The sequence below is a fragment of the Ruditapes philippinarum genome, unplaced genomic scaffold, assembly GCF_026571515.1.
Source record: "Ruditapes philippinarum isolate M1 unplaced genomic scaffold, ASM2657151v2 ctg161_1_1_1_1, whole genome shotgun sequence".
Lineage (NCBI taxonomy): Eukaryota > Metazoa > Mollusca > Bivalvia > Venerida > Veneridae > Ruditapes > Ruditapes philippinarum.
Genome location: NW_026858722.1, coordinates 46,853 through 59,676, shown reverse-complemented (window position 1 = coordinate 59,676; position 12,824 = coordinate 46,853). Strand labels below are relative to the sequence as shown.

General features: G+C 34.4%; 1 protein-coding gene across 1 annotated transcript in view; it reads left to right on the top strand.

Annotated features, from left to right (window-relative positions):
* The window catches only part of LOC132754044 (DNA polymerase alpha subunit B-like), a 28,794-nt gene that overhangs the window by 2,401 nt on the left and 13,569 nt on the right, over positions 1-12,824 (top strand). The window lies entirely within an intron of this gene.

The following is a 12,824-nucleotide window of genomic DNA, read 5'->3' as shown; positions in this document are numbered from 1 at the left end:
TACACCGACAATAAAAGCGGATCATTTTCTTCTAATTTATGAAGCAATAGTTAACGATGAAGTTAAAGGTGGGTAGAAATTGATTGTAAAGAAAGTTTGGATAAGTCATGTTAGCTTGTTTTGAAGGAATTGAGTATTTTTTAGGAGAAAATCTTGTTGGAAAAATACTGTGCCGTACAGCGGTATATTGACAATCCTGCGAGAGCGGTCAATTTTAATTTGTTAAGGATCTTTAACTGTTATATCAATACGTATAATTCTTGCATTTTCTTATGTATTAAGGATTTCTTTATTGAAATATGATGTTTGTTTAACTTCGTTTTTTGTTTTGATGTGAGTTTTTTCGATTTTTTTTGAAGCGTATTTTCTAGTCTGAACAGAGTTTAATACAGTATTTTCGGGCATGTTTTTTTTCCCGGACAATTATAAGGTATTATCTGTTCATGGCCATAATTTATTTTCCTCGTCTTTTTTTTAACTTGGAGCTCTCAAAATTATTTAAATGCTTAATTGTTAACAACAATTTATGTTTAAGTAATTTAAAATACGTTGATGTTTTTGTTTTTACGGCAATCAAAAAAGAAAGAGTTCTTCTTCTTGGTGCCCTACATGGGTGTGTTGGAGGTTGTGTTTTGTGAACGTTACCTTTACCTTGTTGATCTTTATGCTTGTATTTATACAATACATACCAAACACAGGAAGTGTCATTATGACAGGAAATAATGTCTAATACTATTGACTTTGAAATATGTTATATCCTGTGTATATTCATGGAGTTGATATTGTAGTATTTTTATATTTACTGTTTACATTGTTCAGGTGTGCTTAGAATTTTCTTCTATTTATAATAATATGTATTTTGCATTTCAATATTTACAGATGCCACGAAAAAAAGGATGGTTCCATGCTAAGAGAAAGGCAGGAGAGCAGAGAGCTGTGCAAGCCATTGGCAATTATGACCATGAGTACTGTTCATTACCAAAGAGAACCACTTGTTTAAAATAAATAATGTATAAGTCTGTGATAGAGGCAAACAGAAACATTATGTTGATGTAAACAGTAGTTTTTTGTCATACATTTTACACTTATACAAACACATATTTGTTAAGTGATCATATAAAGTTCACACAAATGAATATGTTTTTTATCACAAAAAATAAAGACATTTTTGGTATCCGCAACACAGACTTTCTAGTTAATAATCTAAGTTTGATGTTCACAGTTGTATTTCTTATCACTGAGATTAAATATTGAATATGGTTGTAATTAGTCTTTCCTTCATCCACAAACATGGGGGAAATGCAAGTCTGTATCTGGCTATTATTATTTACAAGCATATCATTATATTTCTTATCACCAAGATTAATAATGTGTTATAATATAAATAAAAAGTATGAGAGACTGAACAAACTACACCATGAATGAGGTTGTAACTATTCTTTGATGTTTGTTGATGAATTGATAAAAATAAAGGTAAAATTAAAATTGATCTCTTACACTGTATCATATAGAGGTACTGTTATGTTTTATATGTTATATGTTTTATTTGTTATTTTGTTTTATTTGAATTAAATAGTAAGCAGAAATATGTGTTTGTTTTACATGTTATTCAATTTTATCCTATTTCTAAAAGCATAAGCTGGAGTGTACCAATTAAGTGATTTATCAGAATTAATTGGTGAAAATTGGGCTCATTCATAATGTTGGTATCAATCCCGCCAGAGACTTGGTTTGAAGAAGCTGAACAAATAGCTTACTAGAAAATCAAGTCTAACCAGATGCCCGCTTTAGCCTGATGCAGGGAAAGGGAACTAAGGTCTTCCTACACCAGTAAAGCAGGAATTTCGACGATTTATTGAAGGCATTATTACTCAAAAAAGGTGGGAATATGTTAATTGCTATGTTCTACTGCTAACTGGTAAACGTCTTTATAATTAATGACGCACGTGTAACATTAAATAAATACCGCATTCATTTCTACATACATATAGGTAATTAGAGCTTATTTAAGTATTATCAAATCGGCTTGATCTAAGAGTGTGCCCTTCATTGTGAAAACATCGCAATTAAGAAAAAAATGAATACAATCAAATCAAACAGTAATATAGCGCAATTATCGCCCCAAAGAATAAACAATTGGTTATAACCCTGAGATTAAAAAAAACTTGAAATATGGATTTGATTTAAAAGGGGAATTGCAAATAAAACAAAATATATTTATCATAATTAACATTTTATTCCTTAAATTGTTGATTGTTTATCGTAATTTACAATACAACGGCAATGTAAACATTGATTAACGGATATCGCCGAAGTTTAACGAGAGCGCGAAAATCGGAGACTAGCGGGAAAATCCGATAATTACCGAAGCGCGCAAAGGATTGTGGGTATAGATCGGACAGTTGTTTATTTTTCGGAGTTTCTAATCCGGTGTATTTATATCTGTGGTACTAGTATGCAATAATAAATCCGTCATCCTCTCTAATACTTCAAGATCAACTTCTCCACATACAAACAACAACTTGTTCACATATGGCAGATGTGGAGACAATTTTTTTTTTTATATTTTTTTTTTAAACTGTATAAACACATGAAAACATATATGATTTGTTCAGACATAGTTCCTAGTTATTTCTAAAATAGAAACATTGATAAATCAGGTTTACTGACCTTAATTTCTGTGAAGAAATTAATTAAGTAAATTCAAAATTTTACATTATATAATAATATATGATAATCATACAAATACTTCCAAATCTTGGCTAGGATTTGTTACAATAGGGGTAACCCATTCACCGTATCTCTGCGGTGGGACTCTGCGCCTTACAGGACGAGGACTTGGAAGTGGAGGTTCAGGGTCAGGTACTGGGGTGGAGCCAACTTCCTGATCACTTACCGAATTAGTCTCAGTCGCTGATTGCGGTGATAAACCATCAATTCTTGAAAAATGGTCAGATAGAGTAATGGTCTCTGAAGAGGGGTCACTCTGAAATGATTCCAGAGCCTTTGAAGGTTCTGGGGTCACAGACACAGTATGTTTAGACCTACTGGACTGTTCTTTTGGACGTTTCTGGGGTCTTAGTGGTGGAGGTAGGTATAATGTTTCGGTATTATCTGAATCGGAATCAGTGGAATCCTCGATTTCAGTGGACAGAGTATCGGCTGTCGACCTGAACTTATTAGGAGTTCTCTTGCGAGAGCTGCTTTCTGGTCTAGGTTTGATACTCTCCTGTTCCACAAGTTGAGTAAAAGGATAGGGAAGTAACATATTCCGGTGTAAAGTCTTAATTGGGCCCTTCTTGTTTTCTTGCTGAACTCTATACACGGGAATGTCAGGATTGGGTATAGAAAGGACTATATAAATTTCCTCATCCCAACGATCTGACAACTTGTTAGTCCCTTTCACTCCAACTTTCCGAATCAGTACCTTATCTCCAACATCAAGTCGAGTATGCCTCACTTTCTGATCATATATGGTCTTGTTTTTGGCAGCCATCCTACCAGCTTCTTCTGCAGCTCTGCGGTATGCTATCTGCAATCTCCGATGGAGTTTTGATGCATAAGAGGACTGATTCCCTGTGTGCTCTTCTGAAGGATCTGTGCCAAGATAAGCATCTACAGGAAGCCGTGGGTGCCAACCAAACATCAGAAAATGAGGGGCATATCCGGTTGCATCATTTTTGGTGGCATTGTATGCCTGAACCAATGGACCTATGTATGCCTTCCAGTCATACTTCTGGTGGTTTTCAAGGGTTCCAAGCATTTTCAGGAGTGTTTGGTTCCAACGTTCAGCACCTCCATTTCCCATGGCGTGATATGGAGTAGTTCTGGACTTCTTAATGCCAGCAATCTTGCATAACTCCTGAATGGTGCGACTTAAAAAGTTGCGACCTTGGTCACTATGCAATTGCTCTGGGAACCCGTAGTATCGAAAATACCCTTCATAGAGTGCCTTCGCTGTGGTAGCTGCAGTCTGGTTCCTGCATGGAATAGCCTGTGCGAAACGTGTAAAATGGTCCACTATTACAAGGATATTTTCAATACCACCTTTACTGGGCTCAAGCTTTAAGAAGTCTATGGAAACCAATTCCATTGGTCTGGTAGTATGGATAGGTTTCAGTTCGGCGAAAGGCTTGTTACATGGCGTCTTACGCTTGATACAGCGGTCGCATCTCTCAACCAAACTGAAAATGTCCTTTTCCATACCAGGCCAGTAAAACCTTTGTCTACCAAGCCACAATGTCTTCTCTTTGCCCTGATGCCCGGCATCATTATGAATACCTTTCATGGCGATGTTCCTATGTGATTCAGGAATGACAAGCTGTTTGACTTGTTGACCATCCAATGTAGCGGTTCTGTACAGAATATTATTTTGTATGAAAAGCCGATTTGCTTCTCTAATGTACTTCTGTACAGCAGGTTGCTTAATACTGGTATCTTTCCCCCTGGGCAGGGAACCGCTACGTAGGAAGTTCATTACAAGACTCAAAGTACTATCATTGGACTGCTCATTAAACCAATCGATGTTTGCAATTGAATCAGCTACATCAGCCTCTTCAGTGGCCATCTGAAGGGCTGCTGCACCTGAAGTACAGTTGATGATAGGAGCAGAAATAATAACAGCTTGGTAGATAGCCTTAAGCTCATCCTGAAAAATATGTCGTCTGGATAGGCCATCAGCATCCATGTTATGCTTACCACTACGATATTCCATAGTAAAATTGTAGTTGGCTAAGTCTGCAAGCCATCTATGTTGTGTGGCATCTAGCTTAGCTGTGGTAGTCACATAGGTTAAAGGATTGTTGTCAGTTTTAACAACAAATTCATTTCCATATAAATAATCATGGAATTTATCTGTAATGCTCCATTTAAGGGCTAGAAATTCTAGTTTATGGGCGGGGTAGTTACGCTCACTTGGTCTGAGGCTACGACTTGCATATGCAATTACGCGTTCCTTACCATCTTGTTCCTGTAAAAGGACCGAACCAAGACCATGGGTACTTGCATCCGTGTGCATGATAAAAGGCAAGGAGTAATCAGCATAACCTAATATTGGTGGAGAAACTAACTTTTCCTTAATTAACTCAAAGGCCTTTTGTTGTGCTCCACCCCAGACCCACTTAACTGGTGTTTTAGCCTTTTTCTTAGACCCCTTTGATCGTTTGTTGTCACCATGACCTTGTAAAAGTTCGTTCAAGGGTTGTACTATTTGGGCATAGTTTGGGACATATTTACGATAGTACCCTGTAAATCCAAGGAATTGTCTAAGAGTTTTTATATTTATAGGGACAGGCCAATCTTGTACAGCTGAAAGCTTATTTGGGTCTGTGGCAATACCATTGGCAGAAACAACATGCCCTAAATATGTAACTGAAGACTTGAAAAATTCACACTTGGAAGGCTTGACACGCAAATTATGATCACTGAGTCGTTGAAAGACGGACTCTAACCTGGAAATATGTTCCTCAAAAGTGGAAGAAAATATTAAAATGTCATCTAAAAAAATTAAACATTCTTTGAGATGCATATCACCCATACATTTTTCCATGCAACGCTGAAAGGTAGCGGGGGCATTTGTTAAACCAAATCCCATTTTATTCCACTCATAGAAACCTAAGTTTCCTACAGAGAAAGCAGTTTTAGGCTTATCACATTCTGCTAAACCAATTTGCCAGTATGCAGAATGAAGGTCTATTTTAGAAAAATACTTTGAACCAGATAAGACATCAATAGTGTCGTCAAAGCGTGGTAACATGTATGCATCTTTGCGTGTTCTGTTGTTTAACTTACGCCAATCAACACAAAATCTAAGGGCACCTGTAGGTTTTCTCACAAGAACAACATTTGAGGAAAAAGGCGAATTAGATTCCCTTATAATATTGGCATCTAACATTTCTCTGATGTGCTGCCTAACTTCCTCATATAAAGCTGGAGGTATTCTGCGATACGGTTCCTTGAAAGGAGTTTCATCTTCCAATTCTATATGATGTTCAATCAAATCAGTGGTTTGGATTTCTTTAGTAGATGTACAAAAAATGCCCTTCCATTTACCAAGAACCTGATAAAATCTTAAAGTTTGTTCTGGTGTTAGATTGGAAGAATCAACTGAAATGTCCTTGATTGGAGGTTCTGAAGGAACATCAGGAGAAATATAAGAAGAAATATCATCTATCACTTTAGCTTCTGTAATAGTACAGATTTCTGACTTGGGTTTGATAGTCAATATTTTAGCAGTCATGTTACAAACCTTGACTGATATTTTTGCAGAAACAGCATTATGTGTTTTGATGACACGTGGACAAACTGTATACCCTTTAAAGATTTCAGGACTTTCAGTAACTACAGAACATATAGACTGATCAAGATTCCTAGCAATGCCATTAAGTGTGATACTCTCAAATGGAGGTATTTTTACACTTTTCTTTCCACACACCTTTACAGGGTAAGTATGAGAGTCAATACTATCCATAGCCATTTGCCACTGTTCAGGAATAGATAATTCCTCAGGTACTTCCTTCACAAACATTTTACAACGGCGAAGTACATTTGTTCCAATAATTATTGGACAAGAAATATTAAAATCATTGTCTGGTATTACCAGAATAGGAATGTCAAGGTTAAAAGAAGATAAAAATGGAACACATACAGTTGCTTCAATATAACCTGAATATTTCAATGAAGAACCATCTGCAATAGAGAGAGTAAGTCCAAGTGAATCTAAAGCTTTTAAAGTAGCCTTAGGATTTAAAGTCTCAAATGCAGACTGACTAATGGTAGAAACCATAGAACCTGAATCAAGCAGACATTTGAAGGTATTTCCATTTACAATAACACTGTGTTCATTTGCAAGTCCAATAAGATTCTCTACAATTGAACTATGTTGAGTCCTACTTGATTTATTTACAAATGATTTGGGCTCAATGACACTAAGATTACCAACCTCTATTCTGCCCGCAACAGAGGCGGTTATTAGTTTGATTGGTTCGAATCCCGAGGGTTATATCTACCATGACCTCTGCCTCTACCTCTAGAATAAGATCTAGAACTAAAATTTGTGTTGTTATTGTTGGTGTTGCTTGTGTTTGTGTGAGAATTACTGTTTTTGTTGTTGTTACTGTTATTGTTGTTGCTGCTGTTGTTGTTGTTGTTGTTGTACCTGCTTTTGTTATTTGTGTTGGTTCCAAAATTATTGTGTGAACTTGACCTGAAATTAGAACTTCGATTTTCTAATTTCTGAAGTATCAAGTTAAATTTGGAATCTATATTTGCTTCAATAGTATCTTTAAAAGATGAAAGTTTAGATTCCATATTGGTTATTTTAGAATCCAACTTATTTTCTAAAGCAGACAGTTGTTGCTCAAAAGAAGATTCAGCAGACAATGGTGTATGTTTTATTGTATGCTTAGTTGATGGGACAGAAGACGTTTGGGTAGGATTAATAGAAGTCTCTTTTTCTACTTTCCTTATCTCTCGAACTAACAAATTGTAGTCATCAAGAGAGTCATACTTATGCCTAGTCTGAAATTTCAGCATATCAGAACATAAACCTGTCCAAAATTTATGACGCAAAATGTCATTCCTTGCTAAGCCTGGGAGTTGACCTTTGTCAATAATTGACTGTAAAAGGGTTTCTAACCTACATGCATATGTAGTTACCGACTCATTGGGATTTTGTCTACTATTAAAGAATTGAGTCAACAAATCTTCCTTAGTTGAAGCCTCTGAAAACATAACATCAAGTTTACCTAATATTTCTTTGACAGTTGCATTTTGACCTAATGGTACTGTCATGATCCTAGCTGTACCCCTTAATGATCCCCTAATAATCTGGAGAACAGTAGACCTTGTTAAATCCGGATTTGTCAACAGACATTGTACTTCATATCTCCAAACAACATATGGAACTTCACCCTTAGGTAAAGGTTCATCTCCTGAAAAACAAGGAATCTTGGGAATGACTGAATGGGGCATTGTTACCTGATTGGGAACAGACAAAGAGGGACCAGGCGTAGAAGCCATAAATTGATTTGCAAATCCAGATCCAGCCATAGATCCAGTTGCTAATGGGTTACCAAGACTCAAATTTGGCAAAAGAATAGGTGGAGGAATACTAACCGAGACCTTAGGTTTTGTACCTGTATTGGCAAATAATGGTGCCCCTGTACCAGAAATATCAAATGGCACAGTTGGTATGGTAGATGTGGACGGAATAGTATCCTTAATATGTGGGGGCTTAGTCTTGGGTATAAGCATATATCTGTCCTCAATGAATTTCAAAATTTCCTCCATATTTGGCTGAGGAGAAGTGCTATCCAAGCTAGATTTATTTCCTTCTTCAGACATGTTATTGAATTGAATCCACTTTTTTTAGTATCAGTAGACTATAAAGTATCTTAAAATATACAGCACTATGCTATCAAATAGCAATCACAGCTTTATGTAATTACAGCTATGTACTAATATCAATATAACACTCTGTAATATATAATGAACTCATGTATATATGGGTCAATATTGGATAATATAGGGCAAACTTCCAAATAAAAAAATCAATATAGATCTATTTAAAACACAAAAAAGTAATTGGTTTTTGTTTTTTTTTATACACTATTTTGGTATTCAAACTATTTCCTGTTATTATTACACCCTTTTTTATTTTTAAACCTTAATTTCCAACTTTTATATCAATCATACTCCAAATATTGTCACATCAAAATAAAGAATTGTCTTAGAACTAGATCAACATAGCGTGGGAAAATATTTGTAACATACGTCATTTTTTTTTCCTACAAACTAGGTCAATTGATCTATTCGATACCTGTATCTATAGTCCGTTTTACACAAGCGGTCAGTCGAAAACACGATCAAATAAACCGACTCCGACAAAAATTAAACCAAACACGATATTTTTCTCGGTTACCATTTCAATCTTTTCATTCATACCGTGAGTGCATTTATTGTATTAGTATGGAAGTGGTTTGGGAGAGAGTTTGGGAAAAATTGGACACGGACTAAGTACATCTAATACAAATCATTGGTTACTAGTTGTTGACCACCAGAACAAATCAACTTTGCTTAAATTCTATGCTAAACGGTTTCTAAACCATGATATGTACACAAACACAAAATTCAACACAAACATCTATATGTACAGACAATATTTGTTACAACTGTATAAAAAAATACTTCTTACTTGCGCAATATATTCACTCAAAAATATAATGTGTACTAGATATTGTAAACGAACCTAACTTTCTGTTTGTCAATTTAAAACTATAAAACTTTACTGTTAAATGATATATGTAAGTTTATCAAATGATAAAAAAGAAATAGCAAAAATTTAATATAGATGTCAGGAAAACAAGCAAACAAAAATATTCGTAGGAAAGAAAAATCTTCTTATATCAAAAATTTACATGTAGTGTACTGAAACGAATAATGCCTAACTGAAGATAGCCTAACTTTGATGTAAATAAACTGTACAGTATACAAGTAGATTCTAATAATTTAACTACCGAAGTGACCAAAATAATTATATAGAAAGAGTACTTACATTACATCCTTAATCCAATAAAATATACACACTTTTCACTATAAAACACATACATGTACAAATACACAAAATAAAGTTCGTGAACACACACACACTAAAGTTCCTGCACGTGCATAGTCGAATATGTCGTCCTCCGCGATGAAAATAGTTCCACGGCGATCCTTTCTTGATTACATAGGGCTAGAAAACGTAAGTTTTCTACAGTTTATAGACTTTTGGGCTTTATAAAATGGAATGTAATCATTATAATGGGTAAAGAGCTCTTTAAAAGGGGACGGGGGAATATACCATTATGATGCGTAGAGTTGTACCGGTACGTGCCAACGTCACAACATCCGTCTATCTCCAACTTGAAAAGCTGTTAAGTTTTCTCGGCTGGGGCGTACCTGGAGCGGTTGTGAAAGACTGTCCATCGACCCTAGCTCGTATGTAGTTCATCGTCGGGGAGCCATTTGTAACCAGGGATAAATGATTGAAGACTTGCTTCTATTTCATCATTTTATTGTTGGACATACAAAAACGAGCCAACAAACAAAATACAAAGGAATTACAAGTAATTGATTTACAAAATAATAAAATTACACATTTCATCCAATTCATCAATGGAAAAGAATAAATATGATATTAGAAATGAATAAATTCTTACCAGGATCAGCATACAAGAACTGTCCATAAATGATGTTTACTAATAAGTAACTACTACTATCAACAACGTATACTTTAAAGTAAGTTATCAGTTACTTGTATTATGTGGAACTGGCGAAGGGAAATATTTTACTTAAGCAAGAAAATGTTTCGCAGGGATTTTAGGGTCATGCACGTGAAATATTAGTGAACACATTCATACAACCTTTAAACTTACAGTGACTTCTCATACGAAACAGGCTATACAATATTTACCACAGTTAGGCAAACAAACGACGACACAACAGTTAGGCGAATACCAACCAAATACAACATAACACGGAGGATACAATATACCAGTGATAAACAGAAAACGATACACAGGTTACAGTTATAATCTACCAAAGTGATGACCTGTTAATTTTGAATTCAGTAATTCACTAAAGAAACTAAAGTTATGTGAAAAAAATTAAGGGACTGCATTCAGGGCCAAGTCAGACGATAAACTTAGCTGTAAATATTTTCACTTCGCCCTATATGATCGGAAAAGCGAAATTCCAGTCGCCCTAAAGTCTCTATGAAAGGTCTGTCTGACCTGTATATTTCACCACTCTGTCTGGATAATACTGCCTGGAGGCAGATTTAATTGTGTAATCGGACGTAATTAGGACATGCGCAGAAGCGTGGCCATAGCAACACTTGGAAATCCACATCGCTAAAAATAGCGCATTGATTGTACATAAAATTTTTGGTTAATTAAAGCTGTGAAAGACCCTGATATGAATGCAGCAGATGATAGAAAGCTAGCTAATTGATAATTAAGTTACCTCAAACGTAATTATTTGTGTCTTATTTACAATATCCCCTATACGTTTTGTTTGATTTACAATATTCCATAAACGTTCTGTTTGATATACAATTTCCCGGTAATGTAACGAATTACGATTCGCCACATTAACGATTCGTCACATAACGATTCGTCACAGAGTAATAACGATTCGCCACAGTTAAATAACGATTCGCCACATGTTGAAAATACAAACTTTTTCACACCTATATTATTCTAGACTATTCAGGATATGGTAGGTTGGCGTCTGTTTATTTGAAACTTATGCATGCAAGCGCAACATATATATTATCAATTAAACATATTAAATATTGAACATAATATTCCATGAATCATTTTATGTTTGCTGGAAAAATCCATGTTTTGATTTCCAAACATTGTATATATTACAATTTATACTTGTTATACTTTTCGTATTCGTATTATACTTTAACCAGCATTACATTTTTTTTTCCAGAATATGTTTACTTCTTTAAATCAAAGACAACCTAATTGCCGTTTTGGAGGTGACTTTTGTGTTTTCGTCAAATAAATATGTACATTTAAAACACATTTAAAACATTATGTTTTCATATTCTGTATACAGGTCTAAGACATTTGTTACACAACAAGTGTCGTATAACAATGGAAGGAAGCTGGTAAAATAGAATTTAGCTACTTTTAACGAGATAACCGCGGCCGTTGATTCAGTGCTTCATTCACGAATTCGGCGTTACCTCTTAAAATGGCATCAATTACGTCTTATCTGCTAAATTAAGTGTAATATGACAGGAATAGATTGCAAATGTCTCGGGTACACCAAGTATATATATAAAAAACATAATTAAGAGCACAGGAACCCGAAATTGTATACAAAAAAAATAACGATTTAAAAACAAATCCCTTATATATACTTAAAATGTTTTATAGTATATATATGGGATTTTTATAAAATCATTATTTTTTGTTTTGGATAGAATTTCGGATTCCTGTGAATAAAAGATTGTTCGTATTGTTATCAAAATGCTTAAAACTAAAAAATCTGGGCTGGGGGCCATAACTTCACATAAGTTATATTAATAAAGAAACATTTTTATTGTCCTTGTCGAATTATTTAAAAAAAATGTTGATATATTTGAACTAGGACAAGTCAAACTAAGAAAATAATTGTTATAATCATACTGTGGCGAATCATTATTTAACTGTGGGGAATCGTTATTTGACTGTGGCGAATCGTTACTAATTCCAATTTCCCCTATATGTCTTGTTTAATTTACAGTATCCCCTATACATTTTGTTTGATTTACTATTTCCCCTATGTGTTTTGTTTGATTTACAATATCCCATATACGTTTGCCTGTCCATTCTTGTTATCAACATTACATTTATGATAGTAATTAATTATAACTGTATATTATGGCTATAACAATAATATTCACCATTTGCAAATTGAAAGAATTTGGATAATTATTATGAATTAAAGAACTTTTCTTCTTAATTAATTGCATAGTCAGAAACTGTTGAACCTAAAAAAAATTAAAATTGTTGTGTTGATGTAAATCAAATGCTTAAATAAACTTCATATAAAGGTGTACATGTATATTTTGTGAAATAAAATTAGAAAAAATCCAATTGTATAACTAGATTTGATGATCACTTCTCCCTAAATTTCAAAACTTCTCCCTATTTTTCCTGAAGGGAGATGTAACTTCTCCCTAAATTTTCAGTCCAAGGTAGTCCATGAAATAAACCTTAATACAGGCCCAAGTTTAAATGTTAATGCTTTGGTTTTTTGGTTTAAGAATTCTGTATCTATTTTTT